This window comes from Patagioenas fasciata, chromosome 19, assembly GCF_037038585.1.
Source record: "Patagioenas fasciata isolate bPatFas1 chromosome 19, bPatFas1.hap1, whole genome shotgun sequence".
Taxonomy (NCBI): Eukaryota; Metazoa; Chordata; class Aves; order Columbiformes; family Columbidae; genus Patagioenas; species Patagioenas fasciata.
Window position 1 is genome coordinate 5,749,778 of NC_092538.1, and position 15,073 is coordinate 5,764,850.

The following is a 15,073-nucleotide window of genomic DNA, read 5'->3' on the forward strand; positions in this document are numbered from 1 at the left end:
TTATCATCCAACTGCATGACGCAGCTTTTGTGCCGCAGAAATAGCCTTGGCCTGGGCCAGAGGCCAGTGTCTCTGCAGGGCACTGCCCTGCTCCATTAGAGATAACAACCCACTCCCAGCTCCCTTATTGTACCCTCAGCAGCCCAGCCGCCTCTTTTAACAGAACCCTTCTAAAAAAGCTGTTTCCCTCAGAAGATGCTGAAGCACAGACAAATATGTTGTAACATGTGGCGTAAGAAATGCATGAGCCATTTTTTCTTTTCTACTCCCTATGTTACCTGTACAAGCTCCCCTATAACTTCATGAAAATGTGACTTTCTCCAGACACTCTGTGAAAAAGCTCCACCTGCCCCTGTGGATACCCCAGGGCCACCAGCTCTGTTTATTTTGGTTTTCTTCCTTTTCCAAGATGATGCAGATTACAAGGATTTTCTAGATATCCACTACATTCTCCCTGCAATCTTTTCATACTGGGATGAATGGTTCTGTCTGTTCCCACAGCCAAGAAAAGCATCTCAGGAATGCACAATATAAAAGTCTGTTTCAAATGACCAAAACATTCTGCTCTCCGTCTTTCCATCAGAGAAGGGGACAGCTGGATCTGAGTCACCTAGGCTCAGATTCAAAAAAGGGGAACAGTTCCCAACTAAGTACAAATGTACATCCAAAAAATACCTTTCACCAGGAACAATATATGTGGATTTGCAAGTGTCTGCAGTGCTGGCCAGAAATCAGAACAGCACACATCAAAACCAGAGAAACAAATGGAGGTGCTTAGACATCAATTATTTCTCAGATGTTGCAGAGGAATGACACAAAACAAGGGCTGGAAACAAAAGCTTTTGTTAGTCTGGGCAACAGAGCTTATCCACGAGTTTCTCTGCTTCATCCATCCCTCCTGCCCTCAACCAGGCACACAAGTACTTACTTGTCACATGGAGTATCATCCCATCCAAGATGGACACGAGCAACCAAGGAGACTCCCAGATTTAAGCACACTCCCCAGAAGAAAGCCCTTGTGGGTATAAACCAATCTAAGGATCTGTTCACCTCGACATTTTGAGTGAAACAGCTGCAAGATGCAGGAACAAGTTTCCAGGCACCAGATCGAGTTGGCCTGAATCCCACCCTGTGCCTGGTGCTTCCTTCTGGATGGATCCAGATGGAAGAAGCACTTACACAACACAAAACCCTTGGCAAGGCATGAGGACTTGGTTGTGAGTGCAGACCCAGGTGGAATTTAGACCAGCTATACTTGAACACTGCTGTAACAGCTGGATATATGTATATAATATTTTGTGGGGAAATAACTCCTTGTTTCTTAAAACTAAACATAGAGCCAAGAAAGTGAGTAGCAAAATCGAGGTTTCTAATTTTCTAAATTTGGAAATCCACGTGTAAGAAATTAATTTGAAGTTTGCAGTCAGTCATGCACACACCTTTTCAGGACATGGGCCCATTAAAAAGGTAAAGAACAGTATCTAGTTACCAGACTGAAGAAAAACAAGGTTATGTATGTCGTACCGGAAGGTTAATGATAAAGACAATGCAGAGAAGCAGTAAAACACCTTGGTTTTTTTTAAGCAATCTTGACTCATGCAAATAATCAGTAACTTCAAAGACAACTATCTGGATAGGGAAAGGTTTGCACAACAGAGTCTTTCTGTTTTTAGCTGCTACCATCTAAGATATTCTTTTGAGAAGCAATTGCTTGTACCGTTCTTTAAAACCCAAAGCCAGCTTTCCTCATACTAAGGAAGACAAACACCAGGGCTTGGGATGCAGCCCTATGGCAGCACATCTGCAAAGAGAATTTCAGCAATTTTCAGGGCGACCATGAGATGTGGTGGCCTGGCTGAATCTGCACAAAGACTGTGCATTAGTAATAAAGACACAGCTTGGAAAGGCCAGGAATTCTGTCTGCAGCTGCTCTGACAATGTAATAACAGCAACTCCATATGCAGCACTGGAAAGTGCATTTCACGCTTGCCAGGTAAATCCCCATCCTCTCCAGGAAAGAGAAACAATCCCACACGCTGCCACACAATGTGTAGCTGGGGAAGGTCCAACAGCACTTCAGTTTTGACACATCCTTTGCATGCATGTTCAGGAGAGTTAAACATAAAAGCAGGAATTTACCTTTTCTACCCATGTTCTGGCTTTGTATTTCAGTGTCACACTCCCCATGCAGAATAACCCACTGAAAACAGCACTACTGTCTACAGAAACCTCCAGCACCAGGCATTGTAAATGCTGAAAACAACACCCAAAGCCCAACATCTCCCTGAAAACAAACTCTTAGAGAAGAGTTTGGTCCACTGATCACTGCAGGAGCTCTTCACTCGCTTCAACAATAAGCACGCAGAATAAAGGCAAAAAGCTTCCAGGGCCAACACTGGTATTCATTTATTAGGCCTTGTACAAAACCTCTACAGGACTAAAGATATTGATGATTTTTTTTTTTTTTTAAGTTATGCAAAATTATTTCATTTGTTTCCAAACATTTGGTTGCACCCACTTCATATTTACAAGCTCTTCTGCAGCTTCCCCACCTGATTTTCAGGCAACAAAGCTCCATCTCCTATGGTTGTTACTCTAGGCCACATTACTGCCCAGTCGACCACACGGCAGAGGCAAGGACAGGTCAAGATTTGGTGCCGCAGGTTGGTGACCTCGCAACACCAGCCATGCTGCAAAGATGGGCTAGGGGTTTTAAAAAGAGAATTTTGCCTTGAGATTGAAATCTGAAGGCCAGACTCAAACCGCTCTCTCTAGTCATCTGCAAAAGGGACAGGAAATGAATCCGATCAGCATAGAGACAGGATCTGATAAAGCCAAACCACAGCTTTGCTAATAGAGATAGAGATTACACTGAGAAGAAAAGGCAATTTTATCTTTTAATTCCTTAAGAGGTTCCATCCGATCCAAGGTAATCATACCATCGCCTTCGCACTTCTCCAAGTAGTTACTCCTTCCAACAAGCAATCAGAAATCCTCTTCTGAAGCAAATGGCAGATTAGGATTAAATCCTTGCACTTAATTGAAGTATAGAGGAAACAAGACACATTTATTCTTAATTAAGGGCAGAATTTTCTCCAAAGAAAATCTTTCCTTCTCCCACACAAGGAATTACAGTAATGAAAGGAAGGAGCATATTGCCTTCAGTTACACACAGGGAAAACCAGGGGATCCAGGTACCTTCTGTGAGCAATCAGGTTTTTTACCCTCTTGCAACTGAAGAATTCACATAGGTTCTGCAGCCATAAAGCTCTGTTGTTACTATCTAGTCTCCCTTACATGCCTGCAAGGTTGTTAACCTCTAAAAAAGCTTGTGTTTAGTCTTCTTTCTCACTCAGGTTTTGTAATAATTAGCACAGAATGCAAAGGAAAAGCCTAGAGGCTTTTAAATAAAAGCCTGGATATATTTTAAGCTAGTTCTAACCACTATGATAGACTAATCACCCTCTGATTTAGTTATAAAACAATGGTTATTAAAGGAAGAATGTGCAAAAACAACCCATTGCACTCTAACTAAAAACCACAATGCAAATCTGAAGCCAAAGCATGGAGAAAAAAATAAAGGACATTCAAGGAAGTCATCACATACAAACTGGGGAGTAATTATGGGCTTGCTGATGAGCTCACGCTCCCCACGATGGCAAAATGCCTACTGAATACTGACACTGCAGATAGCAACAATTGTGTGCTAATTGCAGAGCAAAACTATCTCCAGTTTGTGGGAAAAATCCTGGGGATGGTCTTGGATCTACATCAGTTTCTGCTCCCTGGAGTTAAACCCTGGGGGCAGGGAACAGCATCCCAACAAAAATATATAGGGGCTCAACATCAAAATTGCATGACTCACGTGAGAACAGAATATACACAGAGATTTCAGAACTGCTGGTCTCCTGGACGATTCAGATTTGATTCAATGGCTACTTAATTCCATGGAGATGTTTCTCTGCAGTTCTCCACCATAACCTGTGGTGGAGACAGGGAGGTCAGTAATCTAGAAAGTTTGCTTTTAGCCACAATGCATTAATCATAGAGTTTCCTACTTTACCACCTGCAATCCCAGTACAAAGGCACTTAGAAAAGCCAGGAGTTTAGATAGCTCACAAACCTTATAGTACAGGAAGGAATGTGTCTCTTATTCAAATTACATACCTATCAATAACCAAATCATTTTGGCAAGTCATATCAAATTGGATCTTATCTGTCCACATTGTTACATTATCCCCTCCTGCCTCACAGCTCCTTTCACCCACACCTTGCCTCTTTACTTTGGATTGCACCACATGTAGAGAACCAGAGATCCCAGCCCAAAGCCTTCAGGCACTAAGCCACACCAGCACTAGTACATTATGCCAGAGGAGGTTGGAGATGACAGTTTCTACGGGGGAGAAAAAAGAAAACACCACCCTACACAGCCAGATTGCAAAGGGACTGAAGGTGCTTAGTGTGTTCCAGCAAGACTCATTGGGCTGGCTGGGACACGAGGGGCTGTCACAACACGTTCTGTGCACATCTGGGAAAGGCTGTCAATCCAAACGTCCTCCAGCACCAAGAGAGATCTTGTGAGAGCCGTGCTGCTCCACAGCCTGGTTTTAATCAGTATTTCCATCCATAAGCTACCATGCCATTGGGAATCACCCCTACAGCAGTGCTTGATGTATAGATGCCTGCAGCCAAAAGGAACAGGTCTGGCTAGGTGGATCAGTGCTAAAAATGGGATTTAATGTTCTGTATCTCTGGAGAAAAGAGTGATGCTGATGGGGCGAGCCCAGCCTGCGTGCAGGTAGGCAGGACAGATGGATCAGCCCATCACGCTCCCAGAGTACCACGGCACTACATGTTCTAGGCACAGCTTTACAGAGCCACCACGCATTCCTAGCCGTTCCTTCACTTCTCACAGAAACAGGTTGTTTCTATACTGCAAGTGTTAATCTCTCCTCTGATGCAACCAAGACCGCAATCGTGATTTTGTATGGAGATCAAGATATAATCTCACCTAGCCAAGAAAGTACAGAACAGCTATAAGCAGCAACCCAAGTACTTCTTGGTAGTTTACACGTCTATAACACGGACAGGTCCTGTTTTAATCAAAAAGGAAGAACAAAAACCAAAATTACAATTCTTTTAATAAGGACAATCAATGTTTCCAGCACCCTAAGGCAGAGCCTATCACAGCATTCCATAAACTTGAACCATCTGATCATCCAAAAGCACCCATTTGACCTTGACATGTCCATGCCAGCATGCTAGAAGTGCTCCCACACCTTCCCACCATCTAGCCAACGAGCTTTGGGAGGATCTGGAGATAAAAAGGGAAACAGTTCTTGCAGATGCTCTGGAGACATCAAGATTAAACTCAGGAGACTGCTATTGCCAGTATCATTTAGGAGAAATATATCAACATACAAACATGTTTTTCCTATGGAAGAGATTCACAAAGTTCAACAAGCTACCTCAGAGATCCAAACAGAAGCCTAAGTAAATATACATGTAAAAGATGAACTACAGCAAAATTGCTTCCTCTGCCTCAGCAGCATATTCCAGACAAGCCTGCCTTTCTGTGCCATATTGCCCATCATTAAATCTCCATTAGGAACAGCTGGTGGAATGGTCATCAGCTAGAACACCCCAAACTTACCAGCTGGGAAACAGAAATCCAGAGGAAAGAAAGAAACAACAACAAAAACACGCTTATTCAAGGTTGGAGACTGACGTACTCCAGTTTGCATAGTAAGGATCTCAGTTATAAAACAAATAGCGATAAGCTAAATATAACTAGGGAGCAAACTTTAATCACCAGGAGAAGCTTCATGCAGAGGGCTGAAAGGAGCAGTACTGAGGCAGTATGGCACACAATACACAACAGTCAAATACGAGGCTAAAATGCCCATTAAACACACCTCATGACGGACGTGCCCCTCCACATCTTCCAGGAGATGCCTCTTTTTCTAGGGAGGTTTGTTCCCCAGCCAGGACACCCTTTGGGTCCAGGGGATGCGCCTGCAGGTCACAAATGGGAGTCTTCGCAAGGGATGGGAAAGTGCTGTTTGTTTCAGCAGGCAGCTGCTTTTTGCGACTGTCGGTATTACTGAAAAGTTGCCAGCACTAATTGGTGCACACAGAAGTTTTCAGAGCATGATGCAACAAATAAAGTGGGAGGAGGAATATGTCAAAGGAAGAAAAAGAACAGACCAGCCAGAAGAAGCTTCTGTTAGTGACTATGCCAGAAGTTGGTGCTTTGGTTTGGAAGCCTCTCCCTGCCCCTCCGGAGGGTGTGCTGTGAAATAAGTTCATGCTGCAAAAGAAATCGTGCTGGTTTTGTCAACACAAAGTGACAATGATAACAAATAAAACAAAGCAGAGGATACAGACTATGCAGTTCTAACTACATCATTAGTTCAAAGTGAGCTCGACTGTGCAGAGAGGCTGGAGAAACTCATTGCCCACACTATTCTTTAACAAAAACACAAAATTTAAAAAAAAAAAAATCTTGAAATCTCAGTCTTGAATGACAGATGGAGACAGACCTAACCTGGAACAAACAGATGCATTAGACAACCTCTTCTAGCTTCTGCCTCCCCAAATTTTTGTGAAGTCCTTTCAGTGTAACCAATATCCTTGTGGCCTTTACTACACCAGGTAAGTAGGATTAATTTTGACCAAGAGCTCTGTTACAAGCAATTCAATTTTATTTGCATTATCTTTTTAAAGGAATTGGGTGGGGGGATAAAGACATGACACAACACAGAGAACGACCAAAAAAAAGCACCAAAAAGTGATTGAATAATTCCAAGATCCAAATAGCCAATATCCACAGAGCATTTCATTCACAGACCTCAAAGGAGGTCAGAACTGCATCACTCATTTTGTACCTGGGAGAAACAGATCAAGAAAAGGAAAAGATTTGTCCCAAGATGACTCAAAATACACTGTCAGAGATGAAGTTTCCTGAGTCTATTAGACATCACTATCTCTCTGAATATCCAACACATCAAAAGATTTGGGAAGTCTTTCTGAAGTGTTTACTTCACATACACAGATTATAAATACTTCTCAAAAATAATCATTTGGCTTTCCCAGGCACAAAGGCAGTTATCAAGGGAGTCAACATCAGAGTTCAGAACATTAACTCTCAAAATAAACCAAACAAACATCAGATTTCCTTTGTGCTTCAGCACAGACAGGGATGTGGAGATGGGGACTTCACAGCTGGCCCAGAATCCTCAGCAGAGCATTTCACGGGTCTGTACCCCATCTCTCTACAGCTGTCCGGGTGGTAAACACTCACATAACAAAATAAATCACTGAAAGGAAAGTGCCTATTCAAGTCAACAACTATATGGTTCCGTCACACTGAAGTAAAAATACAAACTGTGATAATGAAATATGACAACGATTGGTTTGATTCCTTCACACACCTCTCTTTGCTTATGCTGCATCTGATACAACCACAGCTATTTTATAAACACAGTTTCACTCATTTAGAAGGAGATAAAAAAATGTGCCACTGCATGGGAATTGATTTCCAAAAAACTCTGATGCAGAAATACTGTTGGTCTTGTTTTTTTTTCCCCCATGAATACCATTAAGTATCAGTTTAAGGTGCCAGACTCAGAGTCACAGGCAGTGAAGTAATTTTTCCACTGGTAGCTATAGCAAGAGCTACTGCACAACAACACAAGAGCAAGAAATTAAATCCAACTGGAGGAAAGTGAGTTTGATTTGTCCTGTTTAGTATCACAGTTCAACAAGGTACAAAAGGAAAACACAGTTCTCAGCAGAGCAAGGAGTTGTTTTAAAAAACTGACCTGTAAAACAAAGCCCCAGTCTTGCCAGCGTCCAGTATCACCAGTACTATCAGTCAATGTGCCCTCCCAGGCAAATAAGACCTGAAATTCTACTGTAAATATCACAAGAACGGTGATAAAAGAACAACAGCAAGATATTTTTGTCCAACTCAGCAATAAGCAGCAGAAAACACATTTTCTCACCGCATATCAGCAACTTCCCTGGCCATTCCTGTGTTGGGACATGGAGGGGGGCAACTGCTCACAAGGTACTTATAAAATATATTTATGAAAAAAATAGATCTCTCTATAAATACCACAGGTTAACAACAAGTCATGTTCAGGTCTAGCTCCCAATACCTGGGCTTTCCCAGAGTTTTAGAACTACATAAATCTTGCCATGCATTGTAGACATTCTGCTACTGACACCATGTATCTGGTGGATGGAACTTGCTTTATATATTGCGTCTTGTAATGACCCCCCCCCAAAAAAAAAAAAAAAAAATCTATTCATTTTCCCGGGTTTCATGGATAGAGAGGGCATTTGATAAGTAAAACCAGCAACCTCAGTAAGGAGGTGGAATCCGTGCCTTTACCCATTTTAACCACCTCCTAACATAAGGGAAGAAGAACTGGCATCATACCCTACAGTAGAAAATCCCTCTTTCAGGTTCTTCATCATTTCTTCTGCCAAAGCAAAAGCACAAGTGACGAAAAAGAGGAAACACACCAGGAACCACTACTTGCTGGAGTAAATGATGGCAGCCTCCAAAGCAGAAGAGAAGCACAGACCAACCCTTGGCCTCAGTAGATAATCCAGTTCATACTTATCTTAAGAGCATCTCCTGAAACACATGGGATTTTCCTTAATTGAAGGCAGGCCCCACAGACAAGGGTTCCTGAGATGACAGACTGGTCCCAGTACAGCTTCCCCCTGACATGCTTTCAATGGCTGGTGCAACATCTTAACTTGTGCCTTGTCTCGGAGCTGAGCTTTTGAAGTCCCGTGCTCTCAGTGATTTCTGACAGGCACTACGACGCCTTTTTGTGACAACACTGCTGTTTGATGCAGGCTCTAACAGCAGGCAGGTAACTTCTTAAAGTGCTGAATCCCAGACATAAGTTTAAGAACAGGCAGCTGCACTGTGTTTAAAGCATCACCTCCCCAGCAATGACATGGCAGGACTGACCCGTGCTGATTAAACAGGCGCCCTTGGAGCACTACTGGGTAGAGGTACGATGCCTAGCAGGTGCTGGGGCACAGGGTAAGGCCAAGAATGCACCCCGAATATATCCCTGTCCACACACAGACCATTTCTTCTCAAACTGCAAGTCACCCTCAAGGAAACCCTCCTGGTCAACAGTAATGAATGGGCTGGTGAAATTTGACATCCATTCCAGCAAGATGAGGTCCTGAGACAGGGTTTGCAGGCCTACGAGACTGATGCTCAACAAAGCAGCAAATAACACTCAGTGCTGACATGATGCCTTGTCTCCTGGCACTTCCCAAATGTTACAGCCTGCCTAGATACCCCGCCTCTGCCTCCATCCCTGGATGCCCCCCCCAAACAAACCATTTGCTGGTTTCTGTCAGAGATGCAAGGGGAAGAGACCTGCTCAGTCTGCCCTGCATTCACAACCTGAGCAGCAGCCCGATCCAGCTGGGCCTTCAGCAGCAGCACATCTCCTCACAACAGAAAAAAAACACAACAAAAACAAAAAAACCAAACCATCAAATCCTGTAGTATGTCATTAACGTCAATATCTGGATCAGTAAAGAACAAAAATCCAAGCTGTAGTCCAGCTTTGCAGAGACAAAAGAAAATTTTCTTCCCCTTTCAAAACCAAAAAACAGTCAGCACTAAGCAATTGCTGATGACACCCACCCTTATCTCCATCTTCCCAGCATCATGGCCCTGCTTCTCCAGCTGCCCCCACATTCGCTGTCACCCAGCGGGTGTGTTCACCGTCAAAACAACACCCAGCTGCAGAGGTGCCGCTCAGGGCTGTGGCCCGGGGGTGGGTGCAGGTGGGTGCGGGTGCAGGTGGGTATGCACCAGGCAGCCCCCCCGCCAGCTCCCGGCTCTCGGCCGGTGGGTGTCCCCGTTCCCGCCCGGCCTTCGGGGCTGCAAAGGCGGCGAGAACCCGTACGACAGCGGCGGGAGCATCATCCCTCCTGACACAAAACGCAGCCCATGGCAAGGACGGCGCCTTTCCTCCCCGGCCAAGGACAATACAGCCCCGTGGCCGAGCCTCCCACAAGGCTGACAGCAGCACAGCCCCAGCTCGCTCCGACTTCATTCATCCCCTCCTTTGTTGCCGGCGCGCCGTGGGCTCGCAGCGCCGCTCCCCGCCCTCCCCGCGGACCCTCCCGCCGCGGTCCCCCCCTTACCCCCTCGCAGCCGCCGGGGAGCGGGGCAGGAGCCCCCGTGCCGCCGCAGGCTGCAGCCGCTGGCAGGCGGCCGCCGTGCCACTCCCTGCCGCGGAGCCCAGCCGGGAAGGAGGGAGCTCGGGGGCGGCCCGGAGCGGAGGAGGAGGAGGAGGGAGATGATGGGGATGATGATGCTGGGCCGGCAGCGCTGCTCTCTCCGTCCCTCCCCGCTGCCTGCGGGGGCACGGCCGGGCCCTGTCGCCCGCGCGAACAAAGGGGCCGGCCCGGGGCCGCCCAGCGCCGAAATCCTCTTGGTTGCCGGGCCCCGGCACCGCCGGAAGCTGGGTGGGAGGGTGGAAAGGCAGCGCGGAGACTCCTCCTGGCTGCCTACAGCCCTTAACGCTTATTCCTTTAAAAAAAAAAAAAAATGAAGTTCACCTTTATGCTCGGCTGAGATGCGGTCTCCCTTCCTCGCAGCTCTTGGTCTGGTCTCCGGGAAGGAGGAGCTCTCTAAGCCACCTGAATTTACGTGGTAGCAAATTCGATTGATGTGAGAAGGGCAGGAGGTGGAGGTGCTTCCTAGAAAAAAAGGGAAAGAGCTCTAATTATCGGGGATTTTCTGGGGAATGCAGCAAATAGAATTTACCCGCAGCCTTGGAAACTCATTCATTCAAAGCTGGGAAGGATGGGCTGAGCTGAGCTGCTGCTGACTGATCCCTCACCAGCTCTCTAGGATAACCCCCCAGAGTCCTACCTGGGCTGACATTCACTGGAGATGTAACAGGGCAGGGTCATCCCTAGTGCCTGTGCCCCGAGACTGCATCTTTAATTTGGACAGGAGTGGAAGAGTAGAGTCCCACTTGGCAACACTCCTGAAATTTGGTGCTGAGACTCTGCTCCATACCCTCCGTGTGGGCCCAGAAGAGCACAACGGAGACGCAAGTGAAGGAGATGCAGGTGACAAAGTAGAGAAGAATGAAGCTGAAGTCAGCTGAGCATCATCCACAATATGAGATTTGACAGCCCTGGCCTCAGCAAGACAATGAATCGGCGCAAGGCAGCCACAAGCATCCTCATTCTCCATCTTGCAGAGGGGAGGCCAAAGCGAAGTGAAACGAGATGGCTGGTCTGAGTCAAAAATAGAACCTGAAGCACCTGACTCTGCCGCCTCTGCTTCAACGGCTAGTTCACTATCTTTCCCTGATATTTTCCCTACATCGAGTCATTGCTTTGCGGTTCTGGATACAAGAATTTGCCTCCTCTCTAATCCATAGTTGCCTAGAGAGACGGTGTGTCTCCAGGAGAGCCAGACAAGAAGGTCCCTGGTGAATCAGGCTCTGGACTGCAACAGGAGGTCTCACTTCTCCATCCAGCTTTGGCCCTGGCTGGCCAGCTCTGCCAGTTGATCTCCTTAGGCCAGAGCTTCTTTCCCTATCAAAATGGGAGCAATGATGGTGACATCCCTTTGCGAGCTCCAGAAAGACTAACGAGAAGCGCTACATGTAGCCATGCAATTTTTTTTTTAGGAGGGAGGAGTGCAAATTTAAAGCCGTTTTGAAAAAACCCGAATAACTCTTTAATGTTTTCAGGTGCTTCAGGGTGGGATTTCAGATCAGGTATTGCTCAGAAGTTAAACCTCATTTTCGATCCATTACACAATTTAATGCTAAATTATTTTTGTTACAAAAAATTTCATACAAACACTTAATTTACAACCCAATGTCAAAGGATGTCAGTGAGTCTGGGGTTATATTTTGCCTGCCCGCAGCCTGTGGTACATGCAGCAGCCTAATGCCGTTTCCCATCTTCGGTCTCGAGCTGTCACAGGACGGGGACCCAGGAATGACAATGCCTCATTGCAAACTGGCATGTTCCTCATTGCTTCTCCATTTCAGCATCAGAAACTTGAATTTTACAAGCACTTCTGTCATCCCAAGGGATCTGTGTGCAAACAATCATGTAATGTAATGGATATTATATTTTATATAGTAGTGATTCAAGGCGTCCTGCAATCCGAGGCCATTGTGCTAGGCACCGCGTGCTCCCTGCCCCACGGAGTCAGGTCTCCTCCCTGTGTTCTGCAGAAATGATGCAAAAACAAGAGGAGAATCGAGCCCACTGTCTTCAATAAGATGAAGCTGGGAAAATTTCACAGCTCTTAAGTCTTTTCCTTGAGTCATTTTGACAAATCTGCCTCTCTGACTAGACTTTCTCAGGGGAATTTCCAGGGAGAGAAGGAAAGATCATCTGGGGCCAGAGCTCTCGCAGTGATGTGGCTGAAGTACCTGTAGGCTTGAATTTGTGTCTTTGCCATCAAGTGCTCTCCCACAAAGCCTTTTTTGTACCTGCTTTGCACAAACAAAGCTTCAGGATGAAAAGAAATGTTGAAATCCCATCATTCTGCAGAATGGCACTACTATTTCCCAATAACTATTTATTTATTTGTTCACAGGGGCTGTGTGTGGGCAAACAGCCCTGCACTGGTAATCCCTCCCAACTTGAATTTCAGCCTATGAATTTATGAGGACTTGTTAATTTTACACAGGTGAGCAGAGCCACGACTTTCAATTAAATCATTCCATGTAGAAAGCTGGTATGCAATCTGACATTTCTGGCCTATCACATTTGCCTGATAAACCTCTTGCTGTATACTACTCTCCTATTTTATGTGGTATAATATAGATCTTGTTTTGAAAAGTGGCTTCTCACAGATAGTCAAAACTGTCTCTGCTTGACTGATCCATTATTCTGATTTGGTGAGTATTTGCATTAGCTGTTGGGATCAGTAAAAAGCTTCACGGCTGTTTTCTTTTAAATTATCCTGACAAACTGAAGCATTACACAGACAAAGTAATGTAAAAACCAAGGGAATACTCCTGCATGCACCTGCAGAAACAAACAAACAAAAAAAAGCAAACACTTTGTGTTTTGCTGTTTTCTATATTGTTTGAATAAAGATAGCAAATTACAAATGGCCATAGCATTCAAGTGTCTATCCATTTAATTATGCAGCAACAGGAGATGAAGCAGCTCTCCACAAAGAGCTGATGAGACACTTGATTCATCACGTACCAATAGGTTACACTTCCTAAAGCCCCAATCCTGCACATGTTCCCCAAAGGCCTTTTAAAGGCTCCATAGAGCACAGGCAGGCCCCATGAAGTGGTGACATCAAGACCACAGAAGCCAACAAAAGCTTCGGAGTTGAATCCTTTAAGCATTTTCCCTACTACATACCTAGAAATCTCTGCCAAATATACTCCTTTGCCCTGCTGACGCACTGTGGGATCTGCATGGTAGCGGAAACAACTATACTAGAAAATATTGTGCAACATCATTATTGTCAACTTTCAGTTATGTGATTTCTATCATCTCAAAGAGGCAGCCTCAAAAAAACCCAAAGTTTTTACTATTCAATCAAGATGATGCTATAAATAGCCTGCTGGTTTTGATGGCAGAGCACAGAATTCCAGCGTTGGTGGGAAAAACAAGATTAAAACAGTGATTTAAAGAAAAGCTGGGTTTATTTTCCTTTGATTACAGAGCTGCTGAAAGAAATTCTTGAGGATCAGAGAGTGCTTTAGGCCTTACTCATTCTAGGCCAAGACTAAAGTTCAGAAACTTCATGTAAACAGCTTTAAAACTGTTAAGGTCTTGCACAGTCACAACAATTCAGCCAAGTGCCACCATATTTTCAGGTGTTTGTTATCCAACCAAGAGCCACTGCAAAGCCTCTAATATCCATCGGATTCTGTTGTAACTCCTTAGGTGAAAGAAACCTCTCACGTATTTTCAGACATCTATATCTGAGCCAACTGTCTAGACTCCCTATGTAATGACTGCAGAGAAACAGGCACTGGGGTGCAATTCCCCTCATCATATTGCAGACATCTAAAATGGATTAATTGCTCTCTAACCATGCCCGTTTCCATCTGTGAATTGCAGGGCTAGTCAAGAATTAGGCCAAATGAGATGTTTAAAGATAAGTGATATGAATTCCACTCATCTTCCTTCCAGAATTGCTCAGCCCAGATGACGATGCTCATTTGGGTGCACACAGATCAGACGTGTGCTGGGTACATTCTCAACTGCAGGCCTGATTTTGTTCTGTTTCACAGAAAGAAATGAAACTGCTGGCCAGGATTCAGCAGAGGTGAGATCTGGCCCCAGGAGCCTTCAGGGGAACACGTGTGGCTTGTACAGTGCAATGGAAAGTGCTCAGAAAGGCTGATTGCTGTGTGTTCCTACGTACTTGTTAACAAAAGAGAAAGTGTGGGTGGAAATACATTGAAGGGTCATGGCAGTTCTCATTAATTATGAAGATCAAGAGGAGTTCTTACTGCTTTTTTAGTGTATTTCCTATACTGAAATTAGTGCATTAACTGTTACTTATATTTCAACCATGAGTAAAATTTAATCATTAGCACAGTCCAGTTCCTGTTGTTCTACATTTTTAAAGTAAACCCCCTTGCTGCAGTAGCAATGATTCTGAGGAACGTGGGACAGCACTCCACACAGATGCAACACAGTAAAATGGATGACACTGCATGATCAAAAAATAGTGGAGAACTTGGAATAGCTTTTTTTCTTCTTTTAAGTCAGTAAATTATTACCAGTCTTTCATCTAAAGATGAAGCTGCCCCTTACAGAGGAATTAAGTCACGGAGAGAAAAAATAACGTGTCCACAAGTATCCAGCAGAAACAGAAATATGTTGGTCAACACCTACACATCAGTGTCGAACATCTGTAACTAAGCATGAGCTAAAGAAAGTAACGTAGGAGGATCAGAATATGGAGAGAGTGAAGGGAGATTTGGCACTGATGAGTATAACATCTCTGTAGACTCAGGAATTGAAATCGGAAGAGATTAGTTTATCTTCCCAAGGCCCACACCAAGGC

At 44.8% G+C, this 15,073-nt stretch overlaps 1 protein-coding gene across 6 annotated transcripts in view; it reads right to left on the minus strand.

Moving 5' to 3' along the window:
- Nucleotides 1-15,073, minus strand: part of CLIP2 (CAP-Gly domain containing linker protein 2) — an 86,188-nt gene that overhangs the window by 55,934 nt on the left and 15,181 nt on the right. For 2 of the 6 annotated variants that reach the window (XR_011741889.1, XM_065852801.2), the window contains exon 1: nucleotides 10,195-10,528. The gene's annotated coding sequence lies outside the window, so the exon portion shown is untranslated. Of the gene's footprint in view, nucleotides 1-3,865; nucleotides 3,982-5,011; nucleotides 5,094-5,915; nucleotides 6,274-10,194; nucleotides 10,530-10,611; nucleotides 10,753-15,073 lie in introns of those variants that run through there. The other 4 variants (XM_065852802.2, XM_065852800.2, XM_071816878.1 and 1 more) reach the window with 4 other exon arrangements.